The sequence below is a fragment of the Microcebus murinus genome, chromosome X, assembly GCF_040939455.1.
Source record: "Microcebus murinus isolate Inina chromosome X, M.murinus_Inina_mat1.0, whole genome shotgun sequence".
Classification (NCBI taxonomy): Eukaryota; Metazoa; Chordata; class Mammalia; order Primates; family Cheirogaleidae; genus Microcebus; species Microcebus murinus.
In genome coordinates this window covers 5253270-5270453 of record NC_134136.1, presented here as the reverse complement: position 1 = coordinate 5270453, position 17184 = coordinate 5253270, and the positions used below count along the sequence as shown (strand labels likewise).

At 40.5% G+C, this 17184-nt stretch overlaps 1 non-coding gene across 1 annotated transcript; it reads right to left on the bottom strand.

Moving 5' to 3' along the window:
- Positions 1-6444: 6444 nt before the first annotated feature.
- LOC142866095 (U7 small nuclear RNA) lies at positions 6445-6507 on the bottom strand. The gene has a single exon (XR_012916158.1). It is a non-coding gene; the product is annotated as a U7 small nuclear RNA (small nuclear RNA).
- Between the last annotated feature and the right edge of the window lie 10677 nt (positions 6508-17184).

The window sequence follows — 17184 nt, the reverse complement described above, 5'->3', positions numbered from 1 at the left end:
TATTTTTAGTTGTCCAATTAATTTCTTTCTATTTATAGTAGAGATGGGGTCTTGCTCTTGCTCAGGCTGGTTTCAAACTCCTGACCTTGAGCAATATTCCCGCCTTGGCCTCCCAGAGTGCTAGGATTACACACCTGAGCCTCCGCCCCGGCCTTCTTCTGTTCTAATGTGTTTAGTGCTAAAAATTCACTCCCTAGCTACTGCTTTAGCAGAATCCCATAAATTATGATATGTTGTGGTTTCATTTTCATTCAGTTCAAAGTATTTTCTAATTTTTATTTTGATTTCTTATTTGACACATGGGTTATCTAAAAGTACACTGTTTCATTTTTTCTTTTCTTCTCCCTCTCCTGCACAGTGTTAGAATCTGTTATTGATTTCTATAGAATGCTCTATAAATGTCCACCAGGTCAATCTGATTGATAGTGTTGGTCACTTCTATTGTATCCTTTCCTTATTGATTTTATGGCTACTTGTTCTATCAGTTATTGAGAGAGGAAATTGAAATCTCTGACGCAAATTGTGGATTTTTCTATTTCTCCTTGCAGTTTATCAGTTTGGTTTTTTTTTTTTTTTTTTTTTGAGACAGAGTCTCGCTTTGTTGTCCAGGCTAGAGTGAGTGCCGTGGCGTCAGCCTAGCTCACAGCAACCTCAAACTCCTAACCTTGAGCAATCCGCCCGCCTCGGCCTCCCAGAGAGCTAGGATTACAGGCGTGAGCCACCACGCCCGGCCATCAGTTTGGTTTTTGTTTTGTTTCCTTTTGTTTTGGAGACAGTCTGTCTGTTGCCCAGGGTAGAGTGCAGTGACATCATCATAGCTTGCAGCAACCTCTAACTCCTGGCCTAGAGCTATCCTCCTGCCTCAGCCTCCCAGCTGGGACTACAGGCACACACCACTATGCCCAGCTATTTTTTTTTTCTATTTTTAGTAGAGACAGGGTCTCACTCTTGCTCAGGCTGGTCTCAAAATTCTGAGCTCAAGAAATGCTCCCGCCTCAGCCTCCCAGACTGCTAGAACTACAGGTGTGAGCCACAGTGCCCAGCCTACAGTTTTTGATTCATGTATTTTGAAGCTCTTTAATAAAAGGTACACAAACATTTAGGATCATTATGACCTTTTCATTAATTGACCCTCATATCATTATGAAATTACCTTCTTTATTCCTGGTATCTTTGCCCTGATATCTACTTTGATATTAATATTTCAGACTAACTAGTGGCCAGGCGCGGTGGCTCACACCTGTAATCCTAGCACTCTGGGAGGCCAAGGCAGGCTGATCGCTCAAGGTCAGGAGTTAGAAGCCAGCCTGAGCAAGAGCGAGACCCCATCTCTACTAAAAATAGAAAGAAATTAATTGGACAACTAATATATATAGAAAAAATTAGCCGGGCATGGTGGCGCAAGCCTATAGTCCCAGCTACTTGGGAGGCTGAGGCAGGAGGATCGCTTGAGCCCAGGAGTTTGAGGTTGCTGTGAGCTAGGCTGAAGCCACGGCACTCACTCTAGCCTGGGCAACAAAGCGAGACTCTGTCTCAAACAAACAAACAAACAAACAAACAAAACCCAGCCTGAGCGAGACCCCCGTCTCTACTAAAAAAATAGAAAGATACTGCAGTTGGTGTCTTTGGAAGAAAAAAAAGAAAAAAAATAGAAAGAAATTAATTGACCAACTAAAAATATATATACAAAAGATTAGCCGGGCATGGTGGCACATGCCTGTAGTCTCAGCTACTTGGGAGGCTGAGGCAGTAGGTTCATATGAGCTCAGGAGATTGAGGTTGCTGTGAGCTAGGCCGTCACCACGGCAAATAAATAATAATAAAAAAAAGAACCTTACATTAATATATAATACTTCCATTTTTCCATTCCTGAATTTATGCTATTGTCATGCATTTTATTTTACCCCACAATAACCCACAATATTTTGCTATTTTTATTTCAACAGCCATTTTTTTTCTTTTTCTTTTTCGACAGAGTCTCACTTTGTTGCACAGGCTAGAGTGAGTGCCATGGAGTCAGCCTAGCTCACAGCAACCTCAAACTCCTGGGCTCAAGTGATCCTCCTGTCTTAGCCTCCCAAGTAGCTGGGACTACAGGCATGTGCCACCATGCCCGGCTCATTTTTTCTATATATTTTTAGTTGTTCAATTAGTTTCTTTGTATTTTTAGTAGAGACGGGGTCTCGCTCTTGCTCAGGCTGGTTTCAAACTCCTGACCTTGAGCAATCCTCCCACCTTGGCCTCCCAGAGTGCTAGGATTATAGGCATGAGCCACTGTACCCAGCCTGAACAACCATTTTTTAATAGATTTTATATCTTAGAGATGTTGTAAGTTCACAGCAAAATTAAGGAGAAAGTACAAAGTTCCCATTATTCTCCCTGCCTCCATGCTGGCATAGCCTTCTTCACTATCTGTACGTCCCCACTGCCAGAACAATACATTTGTTACCATATTAATACTATGACACAGAATAGTTTCACTGACCTAAAACTCCTCTGTGCTCATTATATGCACCCCTCCTTCCCCCTTAACCCTTGCTAACCACAGATCTTTTTACTGTCTCCATGAATGTTATATAGTTGAAATTATATACTATGTAGTCTTTCCACAGTGCTTCTTTCACTAAGTAATATGCATTGGAGGTTCCTCTATGTCTTTTTATGGCTTGGTAGCTCATTTCCTTTCTTTTTTTAAAATACACTTTATTTTTTATTTATTTTTTTGAGACACGGTCTTGCTCTGTCACCCAGGCTGGAATGCAGTGGTGTAATCACAGCTCACTATAACCTCAAATTCCTGGGCTCAAGCAATTCTCCCACCTTAGCCTCCTGAGTAGCTAGAATTACAGGCATGTGGCATCCTGCCTGGCTAATTAATTTTTTTTTTTTTGGTAGAGACAGGGTCTCTTTATGTTGCCCAGGCTGCTTTCAAACTCCTCACCTCAAGCAGTCATCTCGCCTTGGCCTCCCAAAGTGCTGGGATTACTGGGTGAGACACGGTGTCCAGCCTGACTTTATTTTTTAGAGCAGTTTTAGGTTTACAGCAAAATTGAGTGGAAAGTACAGAGTTCCATGTACTTCCTACCCCCATACTCATGCCCAGCCTCCCCTACTGTCAACTTCCGGCAGGAGTGGTACCCTTGTTACCATCATTGAGCCTATACTGACACATTATCATCACCCCCATAGTTTACATTAGAGCTAATTTCTTGGTGTTGTACATTCTACAAGTCTTGACAAATGTATAATGACAGGTATCTACTATTACAGTATCATACAGAATAGTTTCCCTGCCCTAAAAATCCCTGTGCTCTACCTGTTTATCCCCTTTTCCCCTCAATCCCTGGCAACCACAGATCTTTTTACTGTCTCCGCACTTTTGCCTTTTCCAGAATGTCACATAGTTGGAATCATCCAGTATGTAGCCTTTTCAGATTGGCTTCTTTCACTTAGTCATATGCATTGGAGCCTCTGACATGTCTTTTCATGGCTTGATAGCTCATTTCTTCCAAGCACTGAATAATATATTTCATTGCCTGGATGTGTACCACATTTTATCTGTCTGTTCACCTGCTGAAGGACATCTTGCTTGCTTCCAAGTTTTGGCAATTATGAATAAAGCTATTAATATCCAAGTACAGGTTTTTGTGTGGACATAAATTTTTGACTCATTTGGGTAAATACCAAGAGCGCATTGCTGGATTACATGGTCAATACTCTTTTTTTTTCCTTTTGAGACAAGGTCTGTTGCCCAGGCTGTAGTGCAGTAGCCTCATCATAGTTCACTGCAACCTTAAACTCCTGGGCTCCAGCGATCCTCCTGCCTCAGCTTCCCAAGTAGCAGAGACTAAAGGCATGTATCACCATACCTGGCTAATTTAATTTTTTTTTTTTTTGTAGAGATGAGGTCTCACCATGTTGCCCAGGCTGGTCTTGAACTCCTAGCCTCAAGAGATCCTCCTACCTTGGCCTCCTAAAGTGCTGGGATTACAGGTGTGAGCCAGAATACAATTTACATACCATAAATTCATTCAAGAGTACCATTAAAAGAATTTTAATAAATTTATGAAGTTGTACTGTGATCAAAATCTGATTTTAGAACATTTTTCATCACCCACCCAATTCTTCATGCCCATTTGCAGTCACTCTCTATTGTCTTTTCAGAACACTTCACTTAAATGAGATCATATAATAGATCATCTTTTATAGTTAGCTTCTTTCACTAGCATAAGGTTTCTGATGTTCTATTAGTACTTCATCTCCTTTTATTGCCTAATTGTATTTTTTTTTTTTGAGACAGAGTCTCGCTTTGTTGTCCAGGCTAGAGTGAGTGCCGTGGCGTCAGCTTAGCTCACAGCAACCTCAAACTCCTGGGCTCAAGCCATCCTCCTGCCTCAGCCTCCCGAGTAGCTGGGACTACAGGCATGCGCCACCATGCCCGGCTAATTTTTTTTTTTTATATATATATATCAGTTGGCCAATTAATTTCTTTCTATTTATAGTAGAGACAGGGTCTCGCTCTTGCTCAGGCTGGTTTTGAACTCCTGACCTTGAGCAATCCGCCCGCCTCGGCCTCCCAAGAGCTAGGAGTACAGGCGTGAGCCACAGCGCCAGGCCTGTATTTTTCTTTTTAAAATCAAATGTATTTTTTTATTTTTTTGGAGACAGAGTCTTACTCTGAGAGTGGGTTTTTTAAAAAACCCACTAGCTTTTTTTTTTTTTAAAGAGCTATGAGATACGCACAAGTTTTGCTATTCACATTGTGACTCTAATGAAAGCAAAATACACAGTTTAATTTTCCTGAATGCTGCGATTTCTTTCAGCCCATGTTTACCACCTTACCCCAGTTTATGTGTATCTTGAATTGTGTCTGTGGCCTCAGAATTGAAATCAATAATGAAGTCTCAAGTTTTGATAGCCTGTGAAGTACATAAACATCTTAATTTTACCTGAATTGATTTTGGGGAAATTACCAGTAGAATGCCTTGGTGTGACTGTTTGATAGGTAGTTATTTTACATGAAACAGATCTACTTATATATTATAATAAATAAGAATGTAAGATGAAAAATAAAATAAAATGTATTGAAGTGTAATTTATACACTGTTTTTTTTACACAGCTGCCCATTTATATACTATTAAATACTCATTTCATCTCCTTCACTTTGACCTGTGGAAATAAATAAATGCTCATTTCAGGTTTATAGTGTCAAATTCTATAGTTTGATGAATTACGACAAACGTGTACACACTTGTAATTACAACCACAATCAATTTTCATCATCCCAAATAGTTTAGTTCTCTTATATTTCTTTGCAATTAAACCGTACCACCCTTAGCCCCAGACCACTGATCGGCTTTCTGTCACTAAATATTAGATGTGCCTTTCCACAATTTCATACAAATAGAATTATACAGCACATATTCTTTTGTGCTCATTTCTTTTGCTAAGCATGATGTTTCTGAGATTTATTCATGTTGTTTTTTTATTTCTTTTAATTGGCCAATTAATTTCTTTCTATTTATAGTAGAGACAGGGTTGCGCTCTTGCTCAGGCTGGTTTCGAACTCCTGACCTCGAGCAATCTGCCCGCCTCGGCCTCCCAGAGTGCTAGGATTACAGGCGTGAGCCACTGCACCCAGCCTTATTCATGTTGTTGAACAAAACAGTAGTTCATTCCTTTTCTCTTTTTTATTTTCTCTTTTTCTTTATTTTTTCTTTTATTTTTTGCCCCACCCTCATTCCTTTTCATTCCTTAGTAGTATTCCATTGCAAGAAAATTCAACAATTTGTTTCTAATTTTTGGCCATATGGTTAAAGCTGCTATGAATATTTCCAAATAAGTCTTTTTGTGGGCCAGGCACAGTGGCTCACCCTGTAATCCTAGCACTCTGGGAGGCCGAGGCGGGTGGATTGCTTGAGGTCAGGAGTTCACAACCAGCCTGAGCAAGAGCGAGACCCCGTCTCTACTATAAATAGAAAGAAATTGGCCAACTAATATATATAGAAAAAATTAGCCAGGCATGGTGGCGCATGCCTGTAGTCCCAGCTACTTGGGAGGCTGAGGCAGGAGGATGGCTTGAGCTCAGGAGTTTGAGGTTGCTGTGAGCTAGGCTGACGCCACGGCACTCACTCTAGCCTGGGTAACAGAGTGAGACTCTGTCTCAAAAAAAAAAAAAAAAAAAAAAAAAAGCAGAATGTATAGGTTGGAAGGACCTCCAATATACAATGTTAAGACACAATCAAGATTCAGAAAAATGTAGATTATATGGTGTCTAAGAAAAAGAGAAAAGGAAAGATGATACATATTTATTTACGTATGCATAGAATATCTCTTATAAGATACATAAGAAACTGATAACATTAGTTGTTTCCTATAAGGAGCACTGGACAACTTGGGGACAAAAGTGAGAAGGGAGATTTTTTTTCTTTTTTCCTTCCTTTTATGGCTTTTCCGGCGAGGACCAGAAAACCTACTAGACAAATTCTAAAAGAGCTGTAACACTTGGATGATTTTTTTTTTTTTTTTTTTTTTGAGAAAGAGTCTCACTCTGTTGCCTGGGCTAGAGTGCCGTGGCGTCAGCCTAGCTCACAGCAACCTCAAACTCCTGGGCTCAAGCGATCCTCCTGCCTCAGCCTCCCGAGTAGCTGGGACTACAGGCATGCGCCACCATGCCTGGCTAATTTTTTCTATTTTTAGTTGTTTGGCTAATTTCTTTCTATTTATAGTAGAGATGGGGTCTTGCTCTTGCTCAGGCTGGTCTCGAACTCCTGAGCTCAAGCAATCCTCCCGCCTTGGCCTCCCAGAGTGCTAGGATTACAAGTGTGAGTCACCACACTCAGCCAGATTTTTTAAATTGTATATCCTCTTAAACTTAAAAAACTTTTTTCAATGATGTAAATATTCAAAAAGTAAATATCATTAAAAATAAATAATTTCTCCTAGCACTTCGGGAGGCGGGAGGATCGCTTGAAGCCAGGAGTTTGAGACCAGCCTAAGCAAGAGCGAGACCTTGTCTCTACCAAAAATAGAAAACTTAGCCAGGCATGGTGACATGTATTGGTAGTCCCAGCTACTTAGAAGGCAGGATTGCTTGAGCCCAGGAGTTTGTGGTTGCAGTGAGCTAATATAATGATGCCGCTGCACTCTAGCTCGGGTGGCAGAGCAAGACACTGTCTCCAATAAATTGAATGAATCAATCAATCAATCAATGAATTCTGATAATACGGCTGTGACTTTTGTACAACTGTTAAGAAAGAATTCCTATCTGAAGGATACAGCTAAGTTAAAAAAAAAAAAAGAGAAAGAGAGAGAATTCCTAAAATAAAAGAGGTATCGAGCTGAGCACGGTGGCACATGCCTGTAGTCGAGGCCCAGCTACTCCAGAGGCTAAGGAGGGAGGATTGCCCGAGGCCAGGAGCTTGAGGCTGCTGTGAGCTATGATTGTGCCTATGAACAGCCACTGCACTCCAGCCTGGGAAACATAGTGAGACCCTGTCTCCATAAAGAAAGTATAATGTAATCAAGAATTTTAATAAGTCTAGGCGCTAAGGCTCGCGCCTATAATCCTAACAGTCTGAGAGGCCAAGGTAGGAGGATCCCTGAGCTGAGGAGTTCAAGACCAGCCTGAGCAAGAAGAAGACCCCGTCTCTACAAAAATAGAAAAATTAGCTGGGCATGGTGGTATGCACCTGTAATCCCAGCTACCCGGGAGGCTGAGGCAGGAGGATTGCTTGAGCCCAGGAGTTTGAGGTTGCTGTGAGCTAGGCTGATACCACGGCACTCTAGCCCAGGTGAAAGAGCAAGATTCTGTCTCAAAAAAAAGAATTTTAGTAAGTCTAAGTCTAGAACCAAAATCTTAAATAATTTTACAAAAACATTAGAGATGGGGAAGAAATATAAGGGGAGAAGTAAATTAATTATTATATACAGAAAAATGTAAGTTTAAGTATGTTTTTTTAAAAAATAGACTAAGTTCTAGTTGACTAGAAATAAGATCTAGAACTAGAGGAAAAAAGGAACAAAATTTGGTCAGTCAAACAAAAGTCAGGAGGTGAAAATACAAGAAACAATAAAACATCATACATAGAAAACATGAAATAGGCCAGGCGAGGTGGCTCACACCTGTAATCTTAGCACTCTGGGACACCGAGGCAGGAGGATTGCTCAGGGTCAGGAGTTCAAAACCAGCCTGAGCAAGAGTGAGACCCCATCTCTACTAAAAAAATAATATATATAGGCTGGGTGAGGTGGCTCACGCCTGTAATCCTAGCTCTCTGAGAGGCTGAGGCGGGTGGATTGCTCAAGGTCAGGAGTTCGAAACCAGCCTGAGCAAGAGCGAGACCCCATCTCTACTAAAAATAGAAAGAAATTAATTGGCCAAATAATATATGTAGAAAAAATTAGCCGGGCATGGTGACACATGCCTGTACTCCCAGCTACTCGGGAGGCTGAGGCAGGAGGATCGCTTGAGCCCAGGAGTTTGAGGTTGCTGTGAGCTAGGCTGACGCCACGGCACTCACTCTAGCCTGAGCAGCAAGACTCTGTCTCAAAAACAAAAAACAAACAACAAAAAAAAAAAACAAGAAAACCAAGAAAGCAGGAATGGCAATATCAGACAAAGTAGACAAGGCAAAAGGTATTAAATGGTATAAAAGAGGTATCATTTGTTTATAATGGCAAAGGGTACAATTAACCAAGAGGGAATGGAAGATATAGATGTTATTGAACTTTATACACAGAACATAGTATTGAAACTATTAAAACACATAAAGTAGAAACTATTAGAAATTCAAGAATATAATGAAGACAAAATCATGATAGGAGACTAGTATAACTATCTGACTGACAGATACAAAGAGCTAAATCAGGTAAGGATATAGAAGTTTGAATATTACAAATAACTTGTTGGCTTTTTTTTTTTTTTTTTTTTTTTTTTTTTGAGACAGAGTCTCACTCTGTTGCCCGGGCTAGAGTGCCGTGGCATCAGCCTAGCTCACAGCAACCTCAAACTCCTGGGCTCAAGCGATCCTCCTGCCTCAGCCTCCAAGTAGCTGGGAATACAGGCATGCGCCACCATGCCTGGCTAATTTTTTTTTCTTTCTCTCTCTCTCTCTATATATATATTTTGAGACAGAGTCTTGCTCTGTTGCCCAGGCTAGAGTGCCATGGCATCAGCCTAGCTCACAGCAACCTCAAACTCCTGGGCTCAAGCGATCCTCCTGCCTCAGCCTCCAAGTAGCTGGGAATACAGGCATGCGCCACCATGCCTGGCTAATTTTTTTTTCTTTCTCTCTCTCTCTATATATATATATTTTGAGACAGAGTCTTGCTCTGTTGCCCAGGCTAGAGTGCCATGGCATCAGCCTAGCTCACAGCAACCTCAAACTCCTGGGCTCAAGCGATCCTCCTGCCTCAGCCTCCCAAGTAGCTGGGACTACAGGCATGCCCCACTATGCCCGGCTAATTTTTCTATATATATTAGTTGGCCAATTAATTTCTTTCTATTTATAGTAGAGACCGGGTCTTGCTCTTGCTCAGGCTGGTTTCGAACTCCTGACCTCGAGCAATCCGCCCGCCTGGGCCTCCCAGAGTGCTAGGATTACAGGCGTGAGCCACCGTGCCTGGCCTCTATATATTTTTAGTTGGCCAATTAATTCTTTCTATTTTTAGTAGAGACGAGGTCTCACTCTTGCTCAGGCTGGTCTCAAACTCCTGACCTTGAGCTATCCTCCCGCCTCGCCCTCCCAGAAAGTCAGAGAATACTTATAAAAATTAATCATCTTCTAGTTGACTGATTAAGAGCACTAAATAAAAAATTAATTATATACTAACTGGGCAAAGCTATTATTCCTGTACACCTGTAGTCCCAGCTATTTTGGAGGCCGAGGCAGGGGATGTTTTCAGGCCTGGAGTTTGAGGCACTAGTGTTCCATAATCACGCCTGTGAATGACCACTGCATTCTTGCCTGGGTGTCATAGTGAGACTCTGTCTCTAAAAAAAAAAAATTACTTATGTACTAAGCTACAATGAAAATAGTAGCAAATTCCACGAAATCAATACCAGCTAGACATCATGGAAGAGGGCAGAGTAGGAAGCTCTAGGAATCCATCCCTCCACTTAAACAATTCTTGAGCTAGCATGAACTGTCTGAGTTAACTATTAGGAATTCTGGAGTCTAGTGGAACACTTGCAGCTCTAGGGGACAGTTTGATGAAGAGGCTTCTAAGTTTTGGTAAGTTTCTGGAAATGTTGGCCTTTCACATGACAGCTACCATCCCCCAGCCCCATGGCAGGCAGGTGAGGGGACAGTGGTCCCTCTTCCTGGTGCAGCTTCCTCGACCAGGTTGGGGAATAAAAGACCTTGTTCTCAGCCGGGTGTGGCTCACGCCTGTAATCCTAGCACTCTGGGAGGCCGAGGCGGGAGGATCGCTCAAGGTCAGTAGTCCGAAACCAGCCTGAGCAAGAACAAGACCCCGTCTCTACTAAAAATAGAAAGAAATTAATTGGCCGAATAAAAATATATAGAAAAACTTAGCCGGGCATGGTGGCGCATGCCTGTAGTCCCAGCTACTCGGGAGGCTGAGGCAGGAGGATCACTTGAGCCCAGGAGATTGAGGTTGCTGTGAGCTAGGCTGACGCCACGGCACTCACTCTAGCCTGGGCAACAGAGTGAGACTCTGTCTCAAAAAAATAAAAAAATAATTAAATAATTTTTAAAAAGACCTTGTCCTTCAAATATTTGGGTTGTGTCATTTGACTATTAAGTGCTGCTTTTTTTTTTTTTTTTGAGACAGTCTCGCTACATTGCCCTGGGTAGAGTGCCATGACATCAGCCTAGCTCACAGCAACCTCAAACTCCTGGGCTCAAGCCATCCTCCTGCCTCAGCCTCCCGAGTAGCTGGAACTATAGGCATGCGCCACCATGCCCGGCTAATTGTTTTTCTATATGTTTTTAGTTGGCCAATTAATTTCTTTCTATTTTTAGTAGAGATGGGGTCTCTATTCTGCTCTTGCTCAGGCTGGTTTGGAATTACTGACCTTGAGCGATCCTCCCGCCTCGGCCTCCCAGAGTGCTGGGATTACAGACGTGAGCCACCGCACCCAGTCTAAGTGCTGCTGTGATAGCTGAGGGGTGGCCACAGAGGCTAGCCATTGTGTCAATTCTCACAAGCTGAAGTGACTTATAGGGGATTTAAAGAAAAAGTACTTGGGTTATTTATTTTTTGTTGTTTTCACTTTTATTTCCATTTTTTTGGAGACAGACATTTAAGGAAATCTTTTCCAAGTCACTGGCTGATCTCAAAGATAACAGAACAGAAACTTTAGTGACCACACAAAATAAGGAATGCAGAACAGAAACTTTAGTGACCACACAAAATAAGGAATGCATACTTTGCAAAATTCGTTTGCAAAAGTCACTAACAGATGGCTTCAGCCTTCAATAAGCAAGATTCAGCAATCCCTGAGAGGGAGAATTAGATCTCCAGGGTTAACACAATATAATACTTAAAATGTCCAGTTCTCAAAAAAATTACAAAACATACAAATAAATGAGAAAATACGGTCCAACCACAGGAAAAAAGCATGTGACAGAACCCATCCCAGAGAAAGCCCAGATATTGGAATTACTAGTCAAAGACATTAATCAACTGTCTTAAATATGTTCAGATGAGCTAAAGGAAACCATGGATGAAAAATTAAAGGAAATCAGGAAAACAAATGTATGAAACAAGTAAGACTATTATTAATAAAGAGATGGAAATTAGAGCAGGCAGAAGCATGGATTGCAAACTTTAAGATGAAACAATTGAAAAGAAGAAGTGAAGGTATCTCCAGATAGATAAAAGCTGAGGGAGTTCATTACCAGTAGGACTGCCCTATAAGAAAAGCTACAGGGAGATCTTCAGGATGAAATGAAAGGAAACCAGGTTTCAGACCAGGAGTTTGAGGCACTAGTGTGTTGAACCCATAAGGAAAAATAAGGAACACTGGTAAAAGTGACTATATAGGTAAATATAAAAGCCAGCATTATTCTACTTTTCAAAAATTTTGGCTGGGCGTGGTGGCTCATGCCTATAATCCTAACACTCTGGGAGGCCGAGGCAGGAGAATCGCTTGATACCAGGAGTTTGAGACCAGCCTGAGCAAGACCGAGACCCTGTCTCTATTTTAAAAAATGAAAAATAAAATAATTTCAATAGATTTAGGGGATACAAGTGGAGTTTTGTTATATGGATATACTGTATAGGGGTGAAGTCTGGTCTTTTAGTGTACCCATCACCTGACTAGTGTACATGGTCTCCAATAGATAATTTTTCATCCCTCACTCCCCTCCTAAACTTCCCCTATTATACTTTTTGATATGGTTTATTACTTCTTTTTTTCTATATGATTTATAGGCAAATGCATAAAACATAACGAGAAATCTATGTTAATGGGCCTATAATGCATAAAGATGTAATCTATGACAATAACAATATAAAGGGGAGGGGTGGAGATGTAGAGGGGCAGACTATTTGTATTCTATTGAAACTAAATTGATATTATTCAAACTAGGTTGTTATTTGTAATCCCCAAAATAACGACTAAGAAAATAATTTAATATACAGAAAAGGAAAGAAGGGAATCAAAATGGCACACTAGCAAAAAAAACCAATTAAATTTAGAAAGGCAGTAATGGAGGAACTAAGTAACAAAAACCATATAAGACATAAAGAAACAAATAGATAAATGCCAGAAGTAATGCCCTTTTTATTGGTATTCATAATACATATAAATGGATTAAACTCACCTAGTAAAAGGAAGAGACTAGCAGATTGGATTTTTAAAAAGGATCCATCTATATGTTGTCTATAGGAAACACGTTTGATATAAGGACACAAAGAGGTTGAAGGTAAAAGGATTAAAAAAGATATTCTATACAAATAGTGACCAAAAGAGAGCTGGAGTGGCTATATTATTGTCAGACAAAATAGGCTTTAAATCAAAAAAACGTTATAAGAGAGAAAAAAGGGCCGGCTGCAGTGGCTTTCGCCTATAACCCTAGCACTTTGAGAGGCTGAGGCAGAAGGACCACTTGAGGCCAGGAGTTTGAGACCGGCCTGAGTAAGAGTGAGACCCTGTCGCTACTAAAAATAGAAAAATTAGCTGGAGGTGGTGGTGAACGCCAGTGGTCCTAGCTACTCGGGAGGCTGAGGCAGGAGGATCACTTGAGCCCAGGAGCTTGAGGTTGCATTGAGCTATTGATAAAAGTTTCAATATGGCAAGAAGATATAACAATTATAAACATATATGTACCTTAGTCCATTTTGCTATAACAGAATACCTGAGACTGGGTAATTTATAAACAAAAGAAGTTTATTTAGCTCACAGTTCTGCAAGCTGAGAAGTTCAAGGGCATGGCCCTGGCTTTTGGCAAGGGCTTTTGTGCTGCACCATAACAGGGAAAAGAATGTCAAAGAGGAAATAGACACACGCAAAGAGACGAAACTTGAGGGGCATCCTGGCTTTATAACAACCCACTTTTGTGGGAACTAATATATTCCTGTAAGAACTAACCCAGTCTCACCAGAGCAAGAACTCACTCACTACCATGAGAACGGCGCCAAGCCATTCATGAACACTCTGCTCCCATGACCCAAATATCTCCTCCTAGGCCCCACCTCCCAACACTGCCACATGGTTTCAACATGGCTTTGGTGGGGACAAATTCAAACCACAGCAGCACCAAATAGCAGACTTTAAAAATATATGAGGCAAAAAATGGACAGAATTGAAGGGAGAAATAGTTCTACAAACACAGTTAGAAACTTCAATACCCCACTTTCAATAATGGATAGTACAACCAGGCAAAAGATCAACGCAGAAACAGAAGACTTGAACAATGCTATAAACCAATTAGACCTAGCAGACATATACAGAATACTCCAACCAACAATAGCAGAATACACATTCTTCTCAAGTATACATAGAACACTCCCAAGGATAGACCATGCCTTAGGCCACAAAATAAGTCTGAATAAATTTAAGCAGATTGAATCATCTTTTCTGATCATAATGGAATAAAACTAGAAATCAACAACAGAATGAAAACTGGAAAATTCATACATATATGAAAATTAAACAACACACTCTTAAACAACCAGTCGGTCATAGGAGAAATCATAAGGGAAATGAAGAAGACAAATGAAAATGAAAATACAAAATACTAAAACTTATGGGATGCAGTGAAAACAGTAGTAAGAGGGAAATTTATAGTTATAAAAGTGTACAATAAAAAATAAAGGTCTCCAATCAAAAGTCTAAATGTATACCTTAAGGAACTAGAAAAAAAGAACAAGCTAAACCCAAAAATAACAGATGGAAGGAAATAATAAAGAGTAAAACAAATGAAAGAGAGAATAAAAAAAAATATTGTATGTTAGGACTTCTCCCCCCCCCCAAAAAAAAGAGAAAATAGAAAAAGAATAGAGAAAAAGCTATGAAACCAAAAATTGGTCCTTTGAAAAGATCAACAAAATTGACAAAGCTTTTAGCTAGATTAAGAAAAAAATAGAGAAGACTCAAATTATTAAAATCAGAAATAAAAGTGGGCCCATCATTACCAATTGTAAAGAATTATAAAGGATTATAAGGGAATACTATCAACAACTGTACACCACGGGCAGATTGCTTGAGGTCAGGAGTTCAAAACCAGCCTGAGCAAGAGCGAGACCCCATCTCTACTATAAATAGAAAGAAATTAATTGGCCAACTAATATATATAGAAAAAATTAGCCGGGCATGGTGGCGCATGCCTGTAGTCCCAGCTACTCGGGAGGCTTAGGCAGGAGGATTGCTTGAGCCCAGGAGTTTGAGGTTGCTGTGAGCTAGGCTGACGCCACGGCACTCACTCTAGCCTGGGCAACAAAGCGAGACTCTGTCTCAAAAAAAAAAAAAATACAACTGTACACCAACAAATTGGATAATCTAGATGAAATGGGCAAATTCCTAAAAACACGCAGCCTACCAAATCCAATCCATGAAGAAATAGAAAACCTGAAAAGACCTATAACTAGTAAGGAGATCCAGCCAGTAATCAAAAACCTCCCACTGAAGAAAAAGCCAGGGATCAGATGGAGAAACTGGTGAATTCTACAAAAACTTTAAAGAAGAATTAACACTAATATTTCCCAGACTATTCCAAAAAATTGAAGAGGAGGGAACACTTCCTAACTCATTCTAAGAGGCCAACATCACACTGATACCAAAGTCAGAGAAGGATACAACAAGAAAACTACAGACTAATATCCTTTATGAATATTGATACAAAAACTTCAATAAAATACTAGCAAACTGAATTCAGCAGCATATTAAAAGGATAATAAACCATGACCAACTGAGATTTTTTCCTAGAATGCAAGGATGGGTCAACATATGAAAATCAATCAATGAAATAACTACATCACCTAGCACTCTGGGAGGCTGAGACGGGCGGATCGCTGGAGGACAGGAGTTCGAAACCAGCCTGAGCAAGAGCCAAACCCCGTCTCTACTAAAAATAGAAAGAAATTAATTGACCAACTAAAAATATATATACAAAAAATTAGCCAGGCTTACTGGCACATGCCTGTAGTCCCAGCTACTCGGGAGGCTGAGGCAGGAGGATTGCTTGAGCCCAGGAGTTTGAGGTTGCTGTGAGCTAGGCTGACACCACAGCAGTCTAACCCAGGCAACAGAGCAAGACTTTGTCTCAAAGAAAAAAAAAGAAAGAAAGAAAGAACATGCCGGGCGCGGTGGCTCACGCCTGTAATCCTAGCTCTTGGGAGGCCGAGGCGGGCGGATTGCTCGAGGTCAGGAGTTCAAAACCAGCCTGAGCGAGACCCCGTCTCTACTATAAATAGAAAGAAATTAATTGGCCAACTGATATATATATATAAAAAATTAGCCGGGCATGGTGGCGTATGCCTGTAGTCCCAGCTACCCGGGAGGCTGAGGCAGGAGGATTGCTTGAGCCCAGGAGTTTGAGGTTGCTGTGAGCTAGGCTGACGCCACGGCACTCACTCTAGCCTGGGCAACAAAGCGAGACTCTGTCTCAAAAAAAAAAAAAAAAGAAAGAACAAGCCGAGCGCGGTAGCTCACGCCTGTAATCCTAGCTCTCTGGGAGGCCGAGGCGGGCAGATCCTTTGAGCTCAGGAGTTCGAAACCAATGTGAGCAAGAGCGAGACCCCGTCTCTACTATAAATAGAAATTAATTGGCCAACTAATATATGTATATAGAAAAATTAGCCGGGCATGGTGGCGCATGCCTGTAGTCCCAGCTACTTGGGAGGCTGAGGCAGGAGGATTGCTTAAGCCCAGTAGTTTGAGGTTGCTGTGAGCCAGGCTGACACCTCGGCATTCACTCTAGCCTGGGCAACAAAGTGAGACTCTGTCTCAAAAAAAAAAAAGAAAGAACAAAAGAACAAAATATATACTTCTAGTAATTTATCCTACAGCTATACTGGCACATCCACACAAATAAGTATGTTCCAGGAGATTATTTGTAATAACAGGTTATTGGGAACAACCAAAATGCCTAGGATTGGTTAAATTAATTATGATATGTGTGTGTGTGTATTGATATGACACAATCTCAAAAGATATGTTAAGTGAAAAAAGCAGAGAGAATAATAGCATGCTACCATTTCTGAAAAAAAAGAGGGGAAGAGATGGATATATAGATATATTTTTAAGTGGAAAAAGGAAAGTAAACTTCTGTTTTCACCAATAAACCAGACCAGATAGACAGAAATATTCAAACATACTTGTGCACACACATATATTCACCCATATGTACTTGCATATGCATGATTTACATAGAATATATCTGGAAGATACATAAGAAACTGGCAATAGTGGTTTTCTCTGGAAAGGGAACCAGGGGAAATAAGGATTAGGATTAATGGAATAGGGGTAATATACAACTTTCATTGTATATATCCTTTTATACTGTTTGAATTATTTTTGCCATGTGTATATATTTTCAGTTAAAGAACAAAAATATTTTTAAATTATAGGTTTCTAATTTTTGCCTATCAGATTATCAAAGATAAAAAATTGTTAATAGTTGTCAAAGATGTTAGGAATCAGGCCCTTATATGTTAATATATTGTTGTTAAGTGTATAAAAGTGTGTAAATTAATATACCCTCTTTGGAAGG